Raw genomic sequence first — 24,804 nt, 5'->3', positions numbered from 1 at the left:
TGTTCAAGACCGAGAGAGCCTTCCTTGCGACTAAGTCTTGGAAAGTGGCAAATGAGAAGTCTGGAGCTGATGAAAAGGTTACCACGACTCAGAGCTGAGCTGAGATTGCTGCAACTGAAACTCAGAGCACTTACTAACCACTATATGATCAGCGTATCAGGCAGTAGCCATATCTGAAGAAGTGAGGTTTTTACCCACGAAAGCTTATGCCCAAATAAATCTGTTAGTCTTTAAGGTGCCACCAGACTCCTTGTTGTTTTGATATGATCCGAGCGGCTGGTGGGAGAAGCTCATGTTAGAAGCCCTCTGTCAACTCAGCTGTGGTTTTCTGTGCACAGAGAGCCAGACACCGAAGGTCTGCAAGTCGTGAGGGAAATGGGGAACAGCTGTACTTTGGAATTTGAAGGTGTTGTCTTAGACCATCAAGTGGAACAATTGTAACCAAACCCTTGAGGCAGGCACTATGGCTTAGCTGGCTAAAGCACCTGTCTAGTAAACAGGAGATCCTGGGTTCGACTCCCAGTGGTGCCTTGTTGTGTGACTTTTGTCTCCTCTGCTCACATTTTCCTCTGTCTTTCTAGGACACAGAAGAGACTTCTCTTGGCAATCCAAGTAATTGCTTGCTAAGGAAAAGGCTTCTTTGGAGAGGAGCATTGGAAAGAATCAAATCGTAAGCCTGGAGTTGTGGAGCTCCCAGAAGTTATTAAGGGACAGAGACTCCTCAATGCCCCTAGTAACAAGGGTTTGGGGTTCCCTGAGGCCAGTAAGGGGGTCACTATGTCTGCCTTATAACCCTGGGTGTCAGGTCGCAAGTCTAGGGGCTTGGCTACACTTGCAAGTTAGAGCACATTAAAGCAGCCCCAGGCACCCTAACTACTGACGTGTAATGCTGCTGTTGTGCGTGTGTGTGAGACAGGGGGGTCTGCTGCTGTCTGAACACACAAGACAGCATGCTGACACACTCTCAGCCCCCCAAACACACTGTCTCTCCCCCCACGTACACACAGCACACTCCCTCTCACACTCCACCCCTGCCCCCTGTTTGAAAAGCACGTTGCAGCCACTTGCACACTGGGATAGCTACCACAAGGCACTGCTCTCTGTGGCGTTGCAAGAGCGGCTAATGTGGCCACTCCAGTGCGCTTGCAGCTGACAGTGTGAACACACGGCAGCGTTTTCCCTGCTGCACTCGCCGAAGGCTGGTTTAACTCCCAGCGCTTTACATCTGCAAGTGTAGCCAAGCTCTAAATTTGCCAGACCAACCTAACTCAGTAACTGCCCTCCACCATCATTTGCAGTGAGTAGGGGCACGCTGAAGCACACACCACACTCGCTGGCTCACCCTTGTGCATGCTGGGGTGGCCACCTCCCCGTTGATGAGACCTGGTCCCACCATCTTCGTGGAGCTCCAGTCTGCCCTGCTGCCATCCCTGTCTGTGTTGTCTTCTCTAGCAGTTGACTGGAAGGTGCGTGTTGGCCCCATGCCATGGAGCTATGTTGTCTCAAAGGGCGAAAGCAGGAAGAATGGTGCCTTCATAGCCCACCCAATGTTCCATAACATCATTAAGGAAAATATTTCTCAATGAACTCTCAGTAAAACATCTGAAATGGCCAGTGTCTGCATCAGTCTACGAGCATTGGTATTTTCTTTAAATTTGCCAGACCAACCTAACTAACATCTAACACATTTGAAGCTCTTCTTTTCACACCCTTGCTCAGAGGGCCGGCTTTAAGCCGATTAGGCTGATTCCCCAGAATGGGGCCCCGCGCCTAAGAGGGCCCCACAACGTCCGGCCAGGGTGGGAATTTGGGGAGGGATCCAATGGGGCAGAGAGGGGGCAGGGCTGGGGGCGAGGCCAGTGCGGGGATTTGGGGAGGGGTCTAATGGGGCAGGGAGGGGGGGTGGGGGACGCGAGACAATTTGCTTCCCGACGTGGGGCCCCACACCTGCTAAAGCTGGCCCTGCTTGCTCATTCTCAAGGTCTGCTTTGTCTCCAGAGAGTTCCATTCTCTTTCAGAACAGCCTTGCTCTTTGATGTGTCAGAGTAAACACTCCTCTTCACTCTATTCTCAGAGAAACACTAGTATTAACTGTTTGCTACTGAAGGGTTTAGAAAACATTTGTCGAGTGAAAGATGCCATTTCTGGAGGATTGTTCCCAAGATGCAGTACTTTGTGTTCAAACATCTCCCATTTTCCTTGGTAAAAGTAAGACCAAGGTTTCTTTGCAATATACAAGGAGAAAGTAGTTTTTCACCCCAGATGGGACTTGAAACCACAATCTCTGGCTTAGGAAGCCAGTGCCTTATCCATTAAGCCACTGAGGCCCTGAAAAGGAGCTGCAAGAAGGCTGGAAATTCCCTCTCATAATTGCACATTCCTCACATTCGCTTAAACGCCAAATGCCCCCTTTATGCGTGTAAGCAGAGTCAGGATGAGCTCTACCCTGACATCTGGTGGTGAATTATGGCGAGTGTGGAAAAGAACTCCAGGGGCTGATCTTGTTTGCATAGGCACACCTACTCACCTGGCATGAAACCACAGCAACTCAAAGTGGTTACTTTGGCTGGTGTGGGATCCCCAGTTTCTCTGTTATTGGGGCAGGAAGAATAAAGTTTTGTTACCCTGATTCTGTGAATCAAGGCCAGTGGAACTGTTGTATGACAGAAGGACTGAGTGAGTCATTCACCATTACCTAAGTAGCATTTGCTTGTCAAGGGGCATGGGTTACAAAACCCAGTGAATTGAGAGAGGATGGGGACAGGTATTTGTACCTGATGGTATGGGCCCCTCCCTGAGGGGAGGGGAGGGGAGGGTTGAAACACCAATTGCACTACCGCCTCTCTCCACTGTTGAATGTCAGAGCTAACTTTGATTCCATTAGGAGTCTAGTTACAGACTGCTGAGCTGAGTTCACTTTGGGCCAATAGTGCACCAGCACTGGGGCTCCCCTACTACTAGCTGAAATCACTAAGAGCTGAAATCACTGAGGCTGTGTTAACTAGTGGGGGAGCCTGAAGCTATATTGCTAAACTAACTTAGCCTAGCGGGTGAGTGGAGCGGAGCGGCTGGAGGAGCAGTGAGCAGAGCAGAGCCTTGTGGGAGCGGCCCAAGGGACAGCTGGAGTGGAGCGGCTCACAGGTCGGTGAGCGGAGCGGAGCGGAGCAGCTGCCAGAGCAGTTCGTGGGACAGCAGGAGTGGGACTGCGGGTGGAGTGGAGCAGTTCGTGGTGAAGGCTGCGGTGGAACCCCACGGAGAAGCAGCCGGTTGGCCTCGGATCACGTAAGGTGCCCCTTAGCACCCTGCTCACCCCCCCCCCTTTTGAACTCTGGGGCTGCACTGATCATGGACAGAGACTTTGGGGGGTTGTTGGACTTTTGGGACTTTTGTGATTCTTGGGTTGCTGGACCCAAGAGACTTTGGGATTGGTGGACTTTTGGGACTTTGGTGATTCTTGGGTCGCTGGTTTCAAGAACCAACGGGAGAGAACACGGCCCAATTTGCTGGGGTGGGTCTTCGCTCATGGTTTGGTCTAAGAACTCTAGTTGTGGTGTTTTTCCAATTTAATGCTGATGTTGTTTACCTCAAGTTATTAAACATTTTCTGTTACACTCAGACTCCGTGCTTGCGAGAGGGGAAGTATTGCCACTTAGAGGTGCCCAGGGGGTGGTATGTAATTGTCCCAGGTCACTGGGTGGGGGCTCGAGCTGGTTTTGCATTGTGTTATTGAAATGGAACCCCTAGATACAGAACCCGGCCCTTGTTGCTGCCAACTTAGATGGGCAGAAGGGTTACATGCGCCTTAGAGAAATGTCTGCATCCCCTGGCAGCGAGGCAACTGGGCAGGTCGCTGACAGAGCTGAGCACCACCTTTCCGCCAGCCATCTTTAGAGGAGAACCCCATCCTAGATTCCCCCCTCCCTCCATCAGCACCTCCACGTCTGTGGCTCTGAGTGGCAGTAGGATGATTGGGGGAAATCCGGGGCTGGAAGCGGGTACGGTCAGCCTGTAAGGAGTAACCAGGTGGGGCAGACCCAGGGGGAGGCTGTGGGCTGCTGGTTGGTTGTTGGGATCAGAGCTCTAGATCAAAGCTGCACAGCAACCTGACACCCAGAGTTATAAGGCCGACATAGTGACCCCCTTACTGGTCTCGGTGAACCCCAAACCCTTGTTACTAAGGGCATTGAGGAGTCTCTGTCCCTTAATATCTTCTGGGAGCTCCCCAGCAGGCTGCAGGCGTCAGCCGCCTCCTGCCTCACAGGTTAGACTCTTGGCACTGTGCCAGCCGCCCCCTCGCTTGAAGGCCCAGTGTGAGAAGAAGGAGGCCCAGTGCTGGCAGAAGAGGGTTTTGATGAACCTGTGTTATGGGCCCAGCACGCTTCCCACTGTCACTCTGCTGGCTTTTCGTAAGCAGCACCAAGCGGCCCTGGCTCCAGGCTAGTGCCCTGCGAGCTCTGGCACTGGCAGGAAGCGGTGCAGGGTGCTGGGCAGTGACCCTGGCAAACCAGCTGCTGGTTGGTGTCTCTGTGGTATCCTGGGTCAGTGAGTTCAGCTGTTAATGGAAAGGAGGGGGGTTATGCTCCCCCAGGGATGCCACTGAAAGCTCCTTGTGGGTGCCTCAAAGTCTGCTGGGAGCCGTGATGTTCCCCTTTTACCACCTCGAAGGCTCCCTCTTGGACACAGTGGGGTCACCTGCTGGCTGGAAGAGTGTGGGGGCCGCGCCGCAAAAGCCCGTTTCCAAGCAGCCACGCCAGGGACTCAGGCTTAATCCAAGTGCAAAATCTTCAGTTGTGCACGTTTCGCTCCCTTCCTGCCTCCGCCCAGTGGTGTAGCCAGGTTTTAAGAGCAGGGAGAGCAAACATAAAAAAGGCGCTCCCTTTTGGATCCTCCTCTGGCCACGCCCCCCCTTGGCTCCTCCTCCGGCCGCTCCACGCCCCCCCCTTTGGCTGACTCCTCCAGACCCATCTATTGCTAGGGCCCTGCAGGCACCCGGGAGCCCCCTGCATGCACCCTGACACCCCCCACCGTGCCCCGGGCCGGGCAGAGCCGCGGTGGGGTCTGCGTTCATTTAAGAGCGGGGCTGGGCTGAGCTGAGCCAGCGGGGGGTGGCTCCACTCCCCACTGCAGGCTGATGCCGGAGCCTGGGCTGAGAGCCCCGCTGGTCTCCGGCACCAGCTCCTGGGGGAGCTTTGATGCGGCTCCCCGCGGGCCAGGCCGTCCCCTTCACCTGCACAGTAGGGGCGGGTTGCATGAGGGCAGGACCTGGTGCCATCTGCCTGGGGGGCACCGGGCAAGATGGGGTGTTGCGGGGGACATCGGGCAGGGGGATGGGGCACTGGGCCCCGGGCCGAGCACCCAGCGCGGGCTCGGTCACTAACCTTCCCATCTGGGCCGAAGGGGAGGCACTCTCAGTCTCTTCTCTGACTGGGGAGGGTGCGAGGTCCTGCTGGGTCTCCGTGGCCTCACTTGGCCTTGAGGAGGCGGCGGCTCCATGGAGCTGGTAGTCCGGCCGGTAGGGCTGCTGGACGCCCGCTCCTCCATCTCCGCCTTGCCCCAAGCACAGAGCACGCCAGGCGCGAACCCCATCCCAGGTTAGCCCCCTGCGGGGACCGAGGGCTGAACAGGCCCGGCAGGGCAGTGCGGGGGCTGCTGGAGCCTGGAGGGGGAAGCTGGGAAAGGGGTGTCACGGCCTCAACCCCCTGGGGCTGCCTGCCCTGCGGAGGAGGCAGAGGGGTGCAAGCTGCAGCAGGACCCCAGCCCCCCGTGAGAGGGGATCTGGGACCAGCCCGGGGAGGCAGGAGCAGCTCCGGGGGTGCTGGGCGCATGCAGGGCAGAGCCCCGGGAGAGCCCCAGCCCCGCGGTGGGCAGCGCTGCAGAGGAGGAGCCCGCGGCGGGCGAGGGGCAGCTGGCGGGCAGATCCCCTCTCCCCGGCAGCTTCCTGCTTCCCTCGGCCCGGAACCAGGAAGCAGACGGAGAGAGGGAAGCTGCCCGCCAACTGTGGAGCGTTCGGTCACCGAGCCCTGAGCCGCCGCAGGAGGTGGCTGCGGCGGCGATGTTGGGGCCGCGTGGGGCGTGACGGCTGAGAAGCTGGTCCCTTTGCTCCTTTGGCCGCGCCCGCCACCCCCCCCAATGGCTCCTCCGGCGTCCGGCCGTGCTGCCCCCCCACTTGCCGGCAGGACCCCAGCGGCAGCCGGCAGGTGCCGCTTTTGAAAAATTTACTGAAGAGAAGCCTCACGCCGGGACAGGAGGCCCTCACCACGCCCAGGCCTGTCTCTTGCCTTCAGCCCAGGCAGCCAGAGGTGCCGGGGAGCTCCCTGGCAGGCCGCCGCCTCAGCCACCTCTTGCCTCATGGCTTAGGCTCTTGGTGCTCTGCTGGTTGCCGCCTCGCTTGAAGGGCCAGAGCCAAAAGAAACAAGCACGTGTTTAGCAGGGGATGGTTTCAATCCATCAACCTCTGGGGTATGGGCCCAGCACACTTCCACTGCACCACTCTGCCAGCTTATCACTTACAGCCTCTAGCACCCAGCCTCCAGCATCCACACTAGCGCCTTGTGAGCTCTAGCGCTGGCAAGCAGAAGCGCAGGCTGCTAGGCAGCAGCCTTGGTGACAGCAGACGTGTGTCTCTGTGGCCCAATGGGTCAGTGCATTTAGCTGTTAACCAAAAGGATGGTGGTTTGAGTTCCCCCAGGAATTCCAATAACCCCTTACCCCTCAAGACCTGCTGGGAGCCTCAAAGGCCCCTGTTTGCCACCTCAAAACCATCCCTCTTGGCCTCGGTGGTTTCAGCTGAGGCCCGAAGAGTGCACTGGATGTGACTCAGAAACCCATCTCCCATGCCAGAGGCTCAGGGTTAATCTTCAAGGCCGAGCGCAAAACCTTCAGCCGGGCACGTTTCACTCCCTTCCCACCTCTGCCCAAGCGGCAAGGGAGAAATGGACAAGACACGCCGGCTAGAAGATGCCTCCGTCCCACTTCTCTGTAGGCTGCTGTGACGTTATTAATATGAACTAGGACTGTATAGATCATTGTTGCCACCACTGTTATATATTTGCAGCAAATATTGTACAAAGGTTATCGTGTGAGGTGTCTATGACAAGGTTATGATTTGCTGGTTATAGTTATACTAGCTGTATGTGTGTATCAATTTCATATTTGAAGTCATGTATATGGGCTATGTACTTGTATCTCAAATGTATTTGATTCCAAGTAGCCTCAGTGATGCATTTGGTCAGCTTCTTGAGAAAGGACTATTCTCAGTAAGTGCCCAATCAAGAAACACTTAACTGACAATGGACTTTGGGAGACGCCAATCCACATCTGAGCTTTCCTGGGAACATGGCGCCGGCCTGCAAACTGAGTCATGCGTGGACATGTGATTTGACCATGTGACTCCAGACTCCATCTTGCTGCTGTGATTTTCCAAGGTCAGTCCTAGGACCAATCCTATTCAACTTATTCATAAATGATCTGGAGAAAGGGGTAAACAGTGAGGTGGCAAAGTTCGCAGATGATACTAAACTGCTCAAGATAGCTAAGACCAAAGCAGACTGTGAAGAACTTCAAAAAGATCTCACAAAACTAAATGATCAGGCAACAAAATGGCAAATGAAATTTAATGTGGATGAATGTAAAGTAATGTACATTGGAAAAAATAATCCCAACTATACATAAAATATGATGGGGGTTAATTTAGCTACAACTAATCAGGAAAGAGATCTTGGAGTCATCGTGGATAGTTCTCTGAAGACGTCCACAGAGTGTGCAGCGGGAGTCAAAAAAGCAAACAGGATGTTAGGAATTATTAAAAAAGGGATAGAGAATAAGACGGAGAATATCTTATTGCCCTTATATAAACCCATATAAAAAAGCTGGGGATGAGGGGTTTCGGGTGTGGGAGGGGCTCAGGGCTGGGGCAGGGGATTGGGGTGCAGGAAGGTGTCAGGCGTCTGGCCTGGGGGTGCAGGCTCTGGGCTGGGGCTAGAGATGAGCGGTTTGGGGTGCAGGAAGGGGCTCCGGGTGTGGGAGAGCTCAGGGCTGGGGCAGGGGCTTGGGCTTGGGCTTGGGGCGTGGGGCTCCATAGAATTAAGTCTCACATCTCGCTGGGAACTCTACTTCTTGAGCCCAGAGAGTCTCGGCCCCCTCAGTAGATGACCCGAGAAACACAGTGTCCGCCTTTTCCAAAGAAGTGCTGGGAGTAACTTTTCTTCTGTGAGCACGTGGCCTAATGGATAAGGCGTCTGACTTTGAACCAGAAGATTAAGGGTTCTAGTCCTTTCATGGTTGTACTTGTGCAGTTTTACATTTGTGCTGAAAGTCCTGCTCCCCTCAGGGCTGTAACTTCTTCTTGGCTGCTCAGGTCAATGCTCTGGCTTCAGCTAGAGTCCCGGGAAGGAGTTGGGGGTTGGGCATCACAAAGGCTAGGGTGTGAGCCCCAGGTGCTTCCAGTCTAGCCTTTGCCATTCCTGACTTACCAAAGAAAATGGGCGGCTGCCCGGGCTAGCATGTAGAGCAGTTTCCCTCTTCCAAGTGTGCGCCTGTCCCTGTGCTTGAGGGGACTTGTTAAATAGTGCCTTGGGAGCCTGTGTGTTTCTCCACTTCTTGCCAGCTGGGGAAAAGCCTCTTGGGGTAAAATCTCCTGTCCCACTGCAAAAGTGAGCATGGTGAGTGGGAACGGTAAGAGGCCCCACTAGGGGGGCTGGCCCTGCTTTCCTACTGTCTTCTGATGTTGGCCACAGAGCATCAGCAACCGCCCCGCATGCTGGCCTGCAGGTGGATTTCAGTGGGTGTTTGGCATGGCAGGGAGCAGGCTAGCTGGTGTCTTTGTAGCTGTCTGCTGGCCACGCATAGTCATGGTCCTCTCCTCCTCTTGCCCTGCGCTCAATTGCTGTGTGGCTTATAAGCCTTCTCTTGGAGCTGTCAGCACCAGCCGCCTCTGCTCTAGATGCCCAGAGGAGGAAAGGTGTGCTGGGCTCCAGCCTGGGACTCTTCCTCCCTCCTGCCTCTCCCTGACTATTAAGCCTGGCCCTGGCACTGCTTCCTTTAAATGCCATGTGGGCAAGAGGAAAAGCGTGGCGGGTGCAGGTACAGGGACCAAAGTTGTGGACATCAGATGAAGCAGTGAGAAACACAATCATCAGGTCAACCCGCAGGAATGTCTAGTCAGACTGTTAAGTTCTAGGACCCCAACCTATAGCAGCCATCCTGTTGAACCAGCTGAACCAAAGACCTATCTCCAGTGGGCATCAGTCACCCAGGAGGAGGGGAAAAAATCATCCTGGTTCACCTACAGACAGGATAGCCAAGCACATTGAGCTCCAAGGTTTTGCAGCAAACCAAATATTTCTAGGAGGTCCTACTAAGATTTGAACTCAGATTGCAGGATTCAGCATCTTGAGTGTCATGAGACCTGCTGCTCTTTCTTTTTCTGGACCCCTATGACTCTCAGCTGGCTGACTTGAACTCTGCACTTATTGCTTCCCACCAGTGGCTTCCTCTCGCAGGACACTCTCCTCCTTCAGCGACTATAGTCCTGCTCTACCAAATCCGTGGGTCCTGCCCTGAGTCCCTGCATCCCCCTGCTTTGTCTCCATTCCCTGCAGGCCTCAAAAATGTCAGGGGAGGCCGCCCCTCCCTTAACTCGGTGGTCCTGTTCATATCGTCCAGCTGCAGTCTCATCTGAATTCTTCAGGCCGTTGAAGGTTCAAGTCCCTCAGAGTTGTGCTTGTGCAGTTTTTCCTTTTGTGCTGGAAGTCCTCCTCCCTTCAGGGCTGGAAACTCTTCTTGGCTGCTCAAGCCAATGCTCTGGCTTCAGCTAGAGCCCCAGGAAGGAGTTGGGGGTTGGGCGTCACAAAGGCTGGGGCATCAGCCCCAGGTGCTTTCAGTCTAGCCTCTGCTATTCCTGATTTGCCAAAGAAAATGGGCGTCTGCCCAGGCTAGCGTGTGGAGCAGTTTCCCTCTTCCAAATGTGCGCCTGTCCCTGTGCTTGAGGGGACTTGCTAAATAGCGCCTTGGGAGCCTGGGTATTTCCCTGCTTCTCGCCAGCTGGGGAAAAGCCTCTTAGGGTAAAATCTCCTGCCCCACTGCCAAAGTGAGCACCTTGAGTGGGAACAGTCAGAGGTCCCACCAGTGGGGTTGGCCCTGCTTTCCTACCAGCTTCTGATGTTGGCCACAGAGCATTAGCAGCCACCCAGCATGCTGGCCTGCAGGTGGCCTTCAGTGGGTGTTTGGCATGGCAGGGAGCAGCCTGGCTGGGTGTCTTGTTGCCTGTCTGCTGGCCACACATAGGCATGGTCCTCCCCTCCTCTTGCTCCTCCCTCAATTGCTCTGTGGCTTTTAAGCCTTTCCTTGCAGCTGTCAGCACCAGCTGCCTCTGCTCTAGGTGCCCACTCTACACAGTACTGGTCTATAAGTACTGGGCGCTAACCCATTGCACCACCGGAGTCCACACTTAGAGACTTGTCTTCTTGTTTCATGGATGGATTAGGGAGGTGGGGGGTTGCATTAGCTAAAACAAATCCATATTAAAGGCTGCAGGATGGCAGCACCAGAGGTGATGAGCCTCCTTCTATGTGATAGAGCTGGGTCCCCCCTTCCGCTGCTGAGGGGAAGGTTGGTCTTTGAGCCCACCCGGTACTGGAACATCTCATGGGTGAGATTAACAAGACTCTTGAGAAGAGAAGGGAATGGAAGGGAAGTCTTTTCTATTCCTGCCAAGCTCCATTGGTCTCCTGTGGCCCTTTCGGCTCTCTGCTCCCCTGCTGGGGAGAATCAGAGACAAGCCCCCATCTGGATGAGTCACCGAGAGGCTGTATCCAGTGCAGTGTATGTGGTAGAGGGAGAGGGGTAGGGGGAGGGTTGTGCGGGGGGGGGAGGGTTGGGTGAGTTTCTTAGGTTAGAAATGATGGAAAACACAGGGGTAGTCACAATGAAGCCCCGTGTCTGAGCGTTATGACCCTGTGTGGCGCTGCCGTTCACCTTCCCCTCCTATGGTCTCATCTTTCATTAAATCCAGCTTTTTTTTCACATGTCATCATCCCAGAGGTGTCCCACATGCCTCAAATACAGAGTGTCCCTCTTAGAGACGCCGAGGACTGGAACTGATTTCAGCTGCTGGACAGCTCTGCTCGGTTTTCTTATACATTTGCATAGTAAATACCGCCCAGAACCCGCCCCCCAAAACTTCGCCCCCCACCTGCCTAAGGCTCTGGGAGGGAGTTTGATTGGGGGAGGGGGTCTGGGGTGCAGGCTCTGGGATGGAGTTTGGGTGCTTTGTGCAGGCTCTGGGCTGAGGCACGGGGTAGGTGGAACAGGAGGAGGGGGAGGGGGTGCAGGGTCTGGGAGGGAGTTTGGGGGCTGGGTGATGTGGAGGGGGGGTGCAGACTGTGGGAGGGAGTTTGGGGGTGGGAGGGGGTATGTGGGGAGGGGTGGGGGTGCAGGCTCTGGGAGGAGATTGGAGGTGTGGCGCTTATCTGGGGCTCCAAGGCGGGGTGAGCCAGGGGGCCTCTGCATGCTGCTGCCCCCATGCACCGCCCCCACAGCATCTCACTGGCCACAGGTGCACTCGGGGCAGGGGCAGCGCGCGGAGGCACAGCCCCTCCCCACCCTGCCCTGCCCCAGGGCTACAGGAAGGGGCCGGCAGTCACTGGAGTGAGCAGGCAGAAGCCGCTCAGCTCCGCTGTGCTGCTGGGGCCTCTGGGAGGAGCGCCTGGGGGAGGCAGGTGGGGCCAAAGGACAGACCCGACCCCAAAACTAATGGAGCCCCACGGGCCACATTGGGGAGGCTTGTGGGCTACAAATGTCCCGTGGGCTGGGAGTTTGAGACCCCTGATATAATTGCTTCAGCCTTGTAGTTTCTCATGTGCAAAACTAAACATCTCTTCAAATACAAGGGAGTGGAGATCAGTTTTCAGAGTCATCCCACATAAAAGAACCATGGTGTGGTTCATGCTGGCCCCATCCTGTGCCCATCGCCTTTCCCTCCTCTCCCTTAAAAGTTTTGGTATTTTGCATAGAAACTTTCTTTCCTCAGGAGAGACCTGGGAACCAGGGCTGCCAGCCAGACAAACACCTTTAAGAGGAGGTGTCCCTCTCCCTGTCAAAAAATGATCTCCCTCCTTCAGTTCAGTGACAGCCTAAATTGTTCCTTACCCTGGCAGAGCCAGAGGATTGAAAGCAGCAACATCAAACCCTTGTGTAGCTCACAGGAATGAACACAAACACTCCCTGGTATCTGAGGAGATGTTTAGTTTTACCCTTGGTCAACTACAAGGCCAAAGGGAAAGGTGGTGGCACCAGATATAAAGAGTGAAACACAACACATCATAGTTATGCCCATATTGATTGCAAAATCTTTTTATATACTTCTTCTTATCATCAGTGTATTATTTTCTCTGGAGTCTAGACCTTGACTATACCTTGGCCAAGAAATTTTGATCTTGAGAAAATTATCAGCTACCCCGGTGAAGGCAATGGACTTGACACCCACTGGGGTGTCCCTACACAGGTACAAGTACTAACAACATGGCTGCCTTTTAGCCATAGTTTTTAATCAGGGCAGCAAATTGATACAAAATCCTGTTAAATCATTTCTCAGCCCGAGTCCTTCACCCACATTCCTGAGGGCATTGGGCCACCACGTGGACATTTCATTTCCCTCCTCAATTTCACACAGAGACACAATTTCCTTTGCACAGATCCATGAACAGCAAAACCTCCCTGTGTCTCTGGTCTGAGCCAGGGCGTTCGATTCCAGTGAACCTTCTCTCCTGCAATGGCGATGGTCAGACAGAGGGGACGTGGTACCTGCATCCCTGACAGGGAGATATTGGCTCGGCTCATTTTTCTGTTGCTGTTGTTAGTCCATGAAACATCAAGGGTGGAATTCAAGGCTGAGTTCACACACCAACCCCCTGAAAAATGTCCATGCCCTAGAGAAATCCTGCCCCCTGCTATTGGGATGATGGGCTGGAGATTTGACTAGGAAAGGGACTGTCTGAATTGTCAGAGTGGGGAATGAAGAACAATCTACAGCAATGTCGTTAACACAAACACACTCTCATCCTGCTCCAGCCGGAAGGGAAATGAGGAGGAATTCTCGCTGTTCAGCCAAGGACACAGTTACACTGATGTGCAGCCGTGAGTGTGCTGGGGAAGTTGGTCTGAGCAAACAATTTGAAGTGAATCATAGTGTAGAAAAGGACCCAATTTACATTAAGTAGCTGTGGCTGGGTGGTTAAGTTGCTCGATTAAAAATCCATTGGGGTCATTCCTTGCAGGTTCAAATCTTGTCAACTACGTAGGCACTTGACTGTTATTATTACTGTAGCCTTAGTGCCTGAGCATCCACAGTGTGAACTAGAGCCAGATCTAGTTTCACTCTTAGGCTGTTTACACTTAGGGTATGTCTACACTACGAAATTAGTTCTAATTTATAGAAGCTGGTTTTATTGAAACCGGTTGTATACAGCCGATTGTGTGTGTCCCCACATAAAATGCTCTTGGTGCTCTAGTCGGCGGACCGCGTCCACAGTACGAGGCTAACGTCGACTTCCGGAGCATTGCACTATGAGTAGCTATCCCACAGCTATCCCACAGTTCCCGCAGTCTCCGCCACCCCTTGGAATTCTGAGTTGAGATCCCAATGCCCGGATGATGCAAAAACAGTGTCGCGGGCGGTTCTGGGTACATGTCGTCAGGCCCCTCCCCCCCGTCACAGCAACGGCAGACAATAGATTCGTGCCTTTTTACCTGGGTTACCTGTGCAGACAACATACCACGGCAAGCATGGAGCCCGCTCAGCTCAGCTGAGCTCACCGTCACCATATGTCCTCTGGGTGCCGGCAGACGTGGGACTGCATTGCTACACAGCAGCAGCTGCTAACTGCCTTTTGGCGGTAGATGGTGCAGTAGACTGGTAGTCTTCATCGGCGATCTGGGTGCTGGCAGCCGTGGGGCTGCATTGCACCAGCCCCTTGCCTTTTGGCAGTAGATGGTGTATTACGACTGTTAGCCATCCTATTACAAGTCGGGTCATCGCACATTAGCAGAGTCTTCCCTGAGCAGCCGATTGTGCAATAGGCCTGAAGACCATCGTCATACACTAACTGCCAAGCGCCCAGTATTTGCTGCCAAGCACCCAGAAAGATGCCGAGGGCTATCAGTCACGCTGCACCGTCGTCTTAAGATGTAAAAAATAGATTTGCTCTGTATTCATTTGCTTCCCCCTCCCTCCATCAAATCAACGGCCTGCTAAACCCAGGGTTTTCAGTTTAATCTTTGGGGGGACCATTCTGTGTGACAGTTGTTTGTGTTTCTCCCTTATGCACAGCCACCTTTCTTGATTTTAATTCCCTGTACCTGTACGCCATGTCGTCACTCGGCCCGCCCTCCCTCCTTCCCCTAGTCCATCAGATACTACTTTCGCGCCTTTTCTTTGAATTCTGGGTTGAGATCCCAATGCCCGGATGATGCAAAAGAGTGTCGCGGGAGGTTCTGGGGACATGTCGTTAGGCCCCTCCCCCCTCGTCACAGCAACGGCAGACAATAGATTCGCGCCTTTTTACCTGGGTTACCTGTGCAGACAACATACCACGGCAAGCATGGAGCCCGCTCAGCTCAGCTGAGCTCACCGTCACCATATGTCCTCTGGGTGCCGGCAGACGTGGGACTGCATTGCTACACAGCAGCAGCTGCTAACTGCCTTTTGGCGGTAGACGGTGTAGCATGAGTAATAGCCGTGGGGCTGCATTGCACCAGCCCCTTGCCAGGAGATGGTATATTATGACTGGTATCCATCATCGTCGTACTGGAGTGGCTGTCAATCATGGCCACCTGGGCAGACATGCTACTGTTTCGATGATGATGGCTACCAGTCGTAATATACTATTTTCTGCCAATTGCCCAGTATTGCCTGCTAAGCACCCAGTAGAGGCCGAGGGCGATGCTGGGTGCTGGCGGACGTGGTGCTGGCAGACGTGGGGCTGCATTGCTACACAGCAGCAGCCCCTTGCCTTTTGGCAGATGATGGTATATTATGACTGGTAACCGTCGTCATCATACTGGAGAGGCTATCACTCATGCTGCACCGTCGGCTGCCAGCTTAAGATGCAAAAAATAGGTTTGTTCTGTATTCATTTGCTTCCCCTTCCTCCGTGAAATCAATGGCCTGCTAAGCCCAGGGTTTTCAGTTTAATCTTTGGGGGGACCATTCTGTGTGACAGTTGTTTGTGTTTCTCCCTGATACACAGCCACCTTTCTTGATTTTAATTCCCTGTTCTTGTACCTGTACGCCATGTCGTCACTCGGCCCTCCCTCCCTCCCGCTCTCCCTCCTTCTCCTGGTCCATCAGATACTAGTTTTGTGCCTTTTTTCTGACCAGCCAGGCGCCATAGCTAGCACTGGGATCATGGAGCCCGCTCAGATCACCGCAGCAATTATGAGCACTATGAACACCACGCACATTGTCCTGGAGTATATGCAGAGCCAGGACATGCCAAGGCGAAACCCGAACCAGCCGAGGAGGCGATTGCAGTGCGGCGACAAGAGTGATGAGGAAATTGACATGGACATAGACCTCTCACAAGGCACAGGCCTCAGCAATGTGGAAATCATGGTGTCACTGGGGCAGGTTCATGCCATGGAACGCCGATTCTGGGCGTTTTTTCAAATCCAAACCATCCCCCCACCATCCCCAGTCAGCCAATGAACTAGGGAGAAGGTTACAAACAGTAGAGACCTTAGAAACAGTTAAATAACAACAAGCCCACCACACAAAAAAGTGTCCGAGTAGTTAAAACAATAGCCTGCTAATCTTTGTCATCCTTGTGGGCAGGAGCTGCGGATCCCCCCTAAAACTGTGGGGGCCACAGGCACCAAAACTATGGCCTCAGCCCCCATGCTGTCCCCTGAGCCCCCCCACCCCACCTCACCTAACCTCACCTCACCTCAACTCACAAAGCTCTTGGCTGGTGTACGCTGGGCACTTAACTGGCAGAGCTACGTCTCTCAGGGTGTGAAAAATCCACACCCCCAAACCAGTATAGTTAAACTGACCTAAGCCCTGGTTAGATGGTGCTAAATGAAAGGAAGAATTGTTCTGTCAATGCAGCTATTACAGGAATGGGAAAACCCCTCCAGTCACTGTCTACTCCAAAGTGCTATAGCAGTGCCACAGCAGCAGTTTAAGGCCTGGTCTACACTACGGGTTTAGGTCGACTTTAGCAGCGTTAAACCAAATTAAGCCTGGACACGTCCACACAACGAAGCCCTTTCTTTCGGCTTAAAGGGTCCTTTAAACCGGTTTCTTTACACCACCTCCGACGAGGGGATTAGCGATAAAACCGGCCTTTGCGGGTCGGAATTGGGGTAGTGTGGACGGAATTCGACGTTATTGGCCTCCGGGAGCTATCCCACAGTGCTTCATTGTGACCGCTCTGGACAGCACTCTCAACTCAGATGCACTGACCAGGTAGACAGGAAAAGACCCGCGAAGGTTTGAATTTCATTTCCTGTTTGCTCAGCGTGGAGAGCACAGGTGACCACGCAGAGCTCATCAGCACAGGTAACCGTGATGGAGTCCCAGGATCGCAAAAGAGCTCCAGCATGGACCGAATGGGAGGTACAAGATCTGCTCGCCATTTGGGGAGATGAAGCCGTGATAGCTGAACTCCGTAGCAGTAAAAGAAATGGAAAAGTATTAGAAAAGATCTCCAAGGCCATGAAAGACCGAGGTCATAACAGGGACACACAGCAGTGCCACGTGAAAATTAAGGAGCTACGGCAAGCCTACCACAAAGCCAGAGAAACAAACGGAAGGTCCAGGGCAGAGCCGCAAACTTGCCGCTTCTACGCGGAGCTGCATGCCAATCTAGGTGGTGCAGGCACCACTACCCCAACCATGTGCTTTGACTCCATCAATGGAGAAACACACAGGGATGACGGTTCGGGGAACGAGGAAGATGAGGATGGAGGTACTGTAGGTAGCTCACAGCAGCAAGAAAGCGGAGAAACCGGTTTCCCCAACAGCCAGGATATGTTTGTGACCCTGGACCTGGAACCAGTAACCCCCGAACTCACCCAAGACCCTCAGGGCACACAGGAGACCTCTGGTGAGTGTACCTTTGTAAATATTTGTAAACATTACACATGGTTTAAAAGCAAGCGTGTTTAATGATTAATTTTCCCTGGCAATCGTGGCCAGTACATCTACTGGAAAAGTCTGTTAACGTATATGGGGATGGAGCAGAAATCCTCCAGGGACATCTCAAGAAAGCTCTCCTTCATGTACTCCAGGCCAGTAGCACGTAGTCTGGAATCATTGCATAACAAAGCATGGCTGCGTATGGTCCCGGTGTTTGCTGGCATGCAGACAATATCCATTCCTTATCTCTCTTTGTTATCCTCAGGAGAGTGATATCATTCACGGTCACCTGGTTAAAATGGGGTGATTTTATTAAGGGGACATTCAGAGGCGCCCGTTCCTGCTCTTCTGACCAGAAATGTTCCCCGCTGTTAACCACGCCGTGGGGGGAGGGGTGAAGTGATCATCCCAGAGAATCGTGTGTGTGTGTTTGTGGGGTGGTTTACTTGGGTTTGTGCCGCATGTCAACTGGGAAACCGCAGCCCCTCCTTTGACATTGAAACCCCATTTTAAATGGCCAACCCAATTCATCCTTGATATGGGAAATGCGCTTCTGTTTGAAACCTTTCCCGCATGTTAACAAGGTTAAAAAAGCCAAAACACTGTGGCCTACCATGGCTGCCTGCAAGCCGAAATATGCGACCTTGTAATGAAAGAGTGTACCCATTGTTCTCTAAAATGTGTCTTTTTTAACCACCTCTCCCTTCTCCTCCACCAGCTGCAAATGTTTCTCCTTTGCAGAGGCTAGTGAACATTAGAAAGAGAAAACGTAGGACGCGGGACGATATGTTCACGGAGCTGCAGATGTCCTCCCACGCTGATAGAGCACAGCAGAATGCGTGGAGGCAGTCAATGTCGGAGATGAGAAAAGCCCAATATGAACGAGAGGAGAGGTGGCGGGCTGAATGGCGGGATGAAAAGAGCAAGTGGCGGGCTGAAGACGATAGGTGGCGTCAGCTTGCAGACAGACGGCAAGAGTCAATGCTCCATCTGCTGGAGCATCAAACTGATACGCTCGAGCGTATGGTTGAGCTGCAGGAAAGGCAGCAGGAGCAGAGACCGCCGCTACAGCCCCTGTTTAACCAACAGCCCTCCTCCCCAAGTTCCATAGCCTCCTCACCCAGATGCCCAAGAACACGGTGGGGGGGCCTCCGTCCACCCAGTCACTCCACCCCAGATGATCGCCCAAGCATCAGAAGGCTGGCCTTCAATAAGAGTTAAAGTTTTAAAATGCAGTGTGTCCTTTTCCATCCCTCCTCCCCCACCCATCCCAGGCTACCTTGGCAATTATCCCCCTACTTCTGTGAGGAACTAATAAAGAATGCATGAATGTGAAAAAACAATGACTTTATTGCCTCTGCAAGCGGTGCTCGAATTGGGGAGGGGAGGGTGGGGTGGGGTGGGGTGGGGAGGTTGGTTTACAGGGCAGTAAAGTGAACCGGGTCGGGGGGGGTTTGGAGGGTTCATCAAGGAGAAACAAACAGAAGTTTCACACAGTAGCCTGGCCAGTCACAAAACTCGTTTTCAAAGCTTCTCTGATGCGCACCGCGCCCTGCTGTGCTCCTCTAACCGCCCTGGTGTCTGGCTGCGCGTAATCAGCGGCCAGGCGAGTTGCCTCAACCTCCCACCCCGCCATAAATGTCTCCCCCTTACTCTCACAGATATTGTGGAGTGCACAGCAAGCAGCAATAACAATGGGGATATTCTTTTCGCTGAGGTCTGAGCGAGTCAGTAAGCTGCGCCAGCGCGCTTTTAAACGTCCAAGTGCACATTCCACCACCATTCGGCACTTGCTCAGCCTGTAGTTGAACAGGTCCTGACTCCTGTCCAGGCTGCCTGTGTACGGCTTCATGAGCCATGGCATTAAGGTGTAGGCTGGGTCCCCAAGGATCACTATAGGCATTTCAACATCCCCAACGGTTATTTTCTGGTCCAGGAAGAAAGTCCCTTCCTCCAGCTTTCGAAACAGAGCAGAGTTCCTGAAGACGCGAGCATCATGTACCTTTCCCGGCCATCCCACGTTGATGTTGGTGAAACGTCCCTTGTGATCCACTAGGGCTTGCAGCAGCATTGAAAAGTACCCCTTGCGGTTTACGTAGTCGGTGGCTTGGTGCTCCGGTGACAAGATAGGGATATAGGTTCCGTCTATGGCCCCGCCACAGTTTGGGAATCCCATTTCAGCAAAACCATCCACTATTGACTGCACGTTGCCCAGAGTCACTGCCCTTGATATCACCAGGTCTTTCATTGCCCTGGCAAATTGGATCACAGCAGCCCCCACCGTAGATTTGCCCACTCCAAATTGATTCCTGACTGACCGGTAGCTGTCTGGCGTTGCAAGCTGCCACAGGGCTATCGCCACTCGCTTCTCAACTGTGAGGGCTGCTCTCATCTTGGTATCCTGGCGTTTCAGGGGAGGGGAAAGCAAGTCACAAAGTTCCATGAAAGTGCCCTTACGCATGCGAAAGATTCGCAGCCACTGGGAATCGTCCCATACCTGCAGCACAATGCGGTCCCACCAGTCTGTGCTTGTTTCCTGGGCCCAGAATCGGCGTTCCACGGCATGAACCTGCCCCAGTGACACCATGATTTCCACATTGCTGGGGCCTGTGCCTTGTGAGAGGTCTATGTCCATGTCAATTTCCTCATCACTCTCATCGCCGCGCTGCAATCGCCTCCTCGGCTGGTCCGGGTTTCGCCTTGGCATGTCCTGGCTCTGCATATACTCCAGGACAATGTGCGTGGTGTTCATAGTGCTCATAATTGCCACGGTGATCTGAGCGGGCTCCATGATCCCAGTGCTAGCTATGGCGCCTGGTCAGAAAAAGGGCGCGAAACTAGTATCTGATGGACCAGGAGAAGGAGGGAGGGCGGGAGGGAGGGAGGGCTGAGTGACGACATGGCGTACAGGTACAGGAACAGGAAATTAAAATCAAGAAAGGTGGCTGTGCATCAGGGAGAAACACAAACACCTGTCACACAGAATGGTCCCCCCAAAGATTAAACTGAAAACCCTGGGCTTAGCAGGCCGTTGATTTCACGGAGGAAGGGGAAGCAAATGAATACAGAACAAATCTATTTTTTACATCTTAAGCTGGCAACCGACGGTGCAGCATGAGTGATAGCCTCTGCAGTACAATGACGATGGTTACCAATTGTAATATACCATCGTCTACCAAAAGGCAAGGGGCTGCTGCTGTGTAGCAATGCAGCCCCATGTCTGCCAGCCCCACGTCCGCCAGCACCCAGCATCGCCCTCGGCCTCTTCTGGGTGCTTAGCAGGCAATACTGGGCAACTGGCAGAAAATAGTATACTACGACTGGTAGCCATCATCATCGAAACAGTAGCATGTCTGCCCAGGTGGCCATGATTGACAGTCACTCCAGTACAACAACAATGGGTACCAGTCATAATATACCATAGCCTACCAAAGGGCAAGGGGCTGGTGCAATGCAGCCCTACGGCTGCCAGCCCCACGGCTATTACTCATGCTATACCATCTACTGCCAAAAGGCAGTTAGCTGCTGCTGCTGCTGTGTAGCAATGCAGTCCCACGTCTGCCGGCACCCAGAGGACATATGGTGACGGTGAGCTCAGCTGAGCTGAGCGGGCTCCATGCTTGCCGTGGTATGTTGTCTGCACAGGTAACCCAGGTAAAAAGGCGCGAATCTATTGTCTGCCGTTGCTGTGATGGAGGGGGAGGGGCCTGACGACAGGTACCCAGAACCTCCCGTGACACTGTTTTGCATCATCCGGGCATTGGGATCTCAACCCAGAATTCCAAGGGGCGGCGGAGACTGCGGGAACTGTGGGATAGCTGTGTGATAGCTACCCATAGTGCAATGCTCCGGAAGTCGACACTAGCCTCGTACTGTGGACGCGGTCCGCCAACTAGAGCACTTAGAGCATTTTATGTGGGGACACACACAATCGGCTGTATACAACCAATTTCTATAAAACCGGCTTCTATAAATTCGAACTAATTTCGTAGTGTAGACATACCCTGTATCAGCTCTGTTATTCCACAGAGACGAACAAAAGGCTGAAATGGTGCCTGGAAGCCTTAAGAAGAATCCACCCCACCAAGTACCAACACTTGTCGCTACCAGCTCTCAACTCCAGTGAGAATGTTTTGGGGTCACTCTTAGCCTTTATCAACCTAGGGGCAGGGCCGGCTTTAAGCCAATTCAGCCAATTCGGCTGAATTGGGCCCCGCGCCTAAGAGGGCCCCGCAGCTGTCCACTCCGCCCCCAGCTCACTTCCCCCTCCTCCCCTCCCCTGAATGCTCCGCCCCCTGTTCCTCCCCCTCCCCTGCTTCCCACGAATCAGATGTTCGCGGGAAGTCTGAAAAGAAGCAGGGGCAGGGGCAGCAGCAACAGGTAAGCTGGGGGGGCGCGAGGAGGGCTCCTGGGAGGCACGGCGTGTCCCAGTCCGGCCCTGGCCGAGCACCCCCAGCCCCGGCCCCAGCGGCTCTGGCTCCAGCCCGGCACGGGCCCCGGTGCAGCAGCCCTAGTTCTGGCCGAGCACCCCCAGCACAGCCCCACAGCTCCGGCCCCGTCCGAGCACCCCCGGCCCCAGCTCGGGCCCCAGGGCGCCAGCCTGGCCCCTGCCCTGGCCCGAACACCTCAGGCCCCGGCCCCGGCGGCTCTAGCTCAGGCGCCGGCCCCGGCCCCAGCCGAGCGGTGCCGGCCGAGCACCCCGAGCCCGGCTCGGGCCCCATGGCTCCGGCTCCGGCCGAGCACCCCTGGCCCGGCTTGGGCCCTGGGGCGCTGGCCCAAGCGGCCCCAGCACCAGCCCCTCCGGCCCCGGCAGCTCTGGCTTGGGCCCCGGGGCGCCGGCCGCGTCCCAAGCCAAGCGCGCCGGCTTGGCCCCGGGCCGAGCAACTCCGGCCCGGCCCCGGCCCCATCGGCTCCGGCCCGGACCCAAACCCCGCGACCCCAGCCCCACTCTTGCTAAGGCCGGCCCTGCCTAGGGGCCTGGGACAATAGCTATTAATAGGTGCTCCAGGGGTGCAATTGGTTAGTGCACAGTACTTGTAGGGCAGAGCTGAGAGGTTGTGAGTTCAAGCCTCACCTAGAGCACTGCTTTTCATTAACCAAATGGCTTCACCCACTTGTTAGGCCCTCTGGAATGTAGAATTCCAGCCCAGGGGACATTAGTGAGGGGAGGAGTCAATAAAGCCACTTTCACTTATTACCTCGTCTCCAGAGGGCAGGTCAGAATCTTCAATCCTTTCTCCCCCACCAGCCCCTGTGCCAGGATCCCTCAAGCAGATCCTGGAGTCCTGCCCATCCTTTGAGCCCTGAGCCTGGGGCGGGAGAGGAGCAAAGCAGTCATTGTTAGAGGCTTTCCCTTCCCCCGCCCACTTCCCTGGTTCTTGTCACGCAAGCAGCAGAAGACCAGAAGTCTGAAGCACAGACAATGTGATGTTTACTGGGGTTAGTTTACAAGCAAGCAGATTCCAAAGCCCTTCACACCAGTTGGGCTTATCTCTATACACCGATAGAGTCTGTTCCCCAGGGTTCCCTTCCCAGCTCTGACACCGCAGAGCGTTTACCCCACGTCCCTACAGAGAATTCTTTCCTGGGTGTCTGAATGGTAAGTCTTGCCCAAATGCTCAGTGTTTAGCTGATCACCATATTTGGGGTCAGGAAGGAATTTTCCTCCAGACCAGATTGGCAGAGGCCCTGGGGGTTTTTTCACCTTCCTCTGCAGCATGGGGCGGGGTCACTTGCTGGAGGATTCTCTGCACCTTGAAGTCTTTAAACAGCGAGTTGAGGACTTCAAGAGCTCAGACATAGGTCAGGGGTTTGTTACAGGAGTGGGTGGGTGAGATTCTGTGGCCTGCGATGGGCAGGAGGTCAGACTAGACTATGGGGTTAACTCCTCCCGATCCAACGCGTGGCTGGTACAGCCCGGCACATACTGCGCTGCCCCTTCCGACTCCTCCTTCCCATGCAACAGCTGCTTTGCCGTCACACCTGAGATATGATTTGTGGGGGGCTCAATCGGATCCTGTTCACCTCTAGAGTCTGTCAGAGGGAGAAAGGGCAGGAACACAAATTAGAACAAAACCTTGAAGGCTGAAAATCTGGAGCAGGGCAGTTTTCCACGGCACATCACCCCACTTTGCTAATGCTCATTCGCAACTTCCCTGAGCGCTGGCATTTCTTAACAAGAGCACCCAACCCCTCAACCTCTGCTACCCTGGGGGCTGGCAATGGCTAAAGGGAGTCTGGGAGAATTTCTCCTCTCTCGGCATGGCTCTGATGATGGAGGGAATCACATAGGAGAAGCTGTGTGAATGTCGGGCTCTATGGAGTGGGGGTGGGACGTCAGACGTGCGCTTTGCCCCCTGTGAAGAGGTCGGTACAATACTCAGATTGGTCCCCTAGGCTCAGCTCTGGTTCTCAGAGGTCCTGAAAACCCTGTCCCACAAATCTCAGTGCACCTTTATGAAAGGACAGAGTGAAAAAGCCACCTGCCCTGTCAGTAGGACAAACCTGGAATCGTGTCCGACCTCCTGGTTCTCTCGGTCAGCTGACGTGGCTTGGGGCAACACCTTCTTGTGGAAGCAGAGAAAGAACTGACAGGAAGGGGATGCAATGCATGACAGTTCATTAGCAAGAGTTAGGCTAACTCTAACCCTAATAACGCGAGATTTGTAGAAGCGAGGATTGTGTGAGGCGAGTGGGAAAGAACTGTGTGAGAAGTTGTTGCGACCTTGTGTAGATAATATGGAATGTAGACTAAGAGTCTACATTAGTGAGCAAAACAAGATATCAGAATGACCTATGTATAAACAAAATGCAACTGTTGCTCATTATTGTCTGTAACAAAAGGTATAAATGCTTGCTGTAATTGTTTACCTGTTGAGAGACCTGCTTAGCTCTCTCCCTCTGCGCAATTGTGAGAGTTAATAAAGCATCTGACTTGCTATACCTAAACAAATAGTGAGAACTCTGTTTTTCTCCGACAATTTGGGGGCTCGTCCGGGATGGCAACGCCCACAGAGGCACCGGCAGCTGCTACGGATGGTTCCCCTTTGAACCCCATGGCGCCACAATAGAGGTAGGAGACCTTTTGAAATCTCTATTGGGGTGTCAGAGGAGGACTGTCCGTGGGCCATCTGTCCCTGTTGGGCTCACGCCATCCGAACTTATTGACTGTGCAGCAAGGTCAAATGCTGAGCGGTTTGGGGAATTGTTGCCGCCCCCTGTATGCATATGCTAGGTGCATAGGTATGCACCGGTGTTGAGGGGTTGTTACCGCCTCAGGAGGGGTTTTTACCACCTCGAGTGATGCATCGAGGTACTTGGGAATAGTACCTGGAATAAGGCCTTGGGGTGTGTGTGTGTGTGTGTGTGTGTGTGTGTGTGTGTGTGTGTGTGTGTGTGTGTACACCAGTGTGAATTGAGTGTTACCGGAAGACGCCCAGAGTACTCTGCGAAGTCTTTTGGCTCGTGACCAGAACTACTCTAACGCAAGCCCGGTAACTAGAGGATCTTTTAGGAGATCCGACCCACGGTGGGCTAACTCGGCCTGGCATTGTCCGGCGAGGAGGCTACCTGGGTCTAGGAGTGTGTGAACCCATCTTCCCTCCCCTTTTCCTCTCCGTGTGAGCCACTGACAGTCTGATCATCTCATTGGATGCAACAGAGTAAGC

At 53.9% G+C, this 24,804-nt stretch overlaps 1 non-coding gene across 1 annotated transcript; it reads left to right on the top strand.

Moving 5' to 3' along the window:
- Nucleotides 1–457: 457 nt before the first annotated feature.
- Nucleotides 458–531, top strand: TRNAT-AGU (transfer RNA threonine (anticodon AGU)). Its single transcript has one exon. It is a non-coding gene; the product is annotated as a tRNA-Thr (tRNA).
- Nucleotides 532–24,804: the final 24,273 nt, after the last annotated feature.

The sequence above is a fragment of the Malaclemys terrapin genome, chromosome 15, assembly GCF_027887155.1.
Source record: "Malaclemys terrapin pileata isolate rMalTer1 chromosome 15, rMalTer1.hap1, whole genome shotgun sequence".
NCBI lineage: Eukaryota > Metazoa > Chordata > Testudines > Emydidae > Malaclemys > Malaclemys terrapin.
The sequence above is the reverse complement of the archived record's forward strand: the minus strand, read 5'-3'. Positions and strand labels throughout refer to the sequence as shown.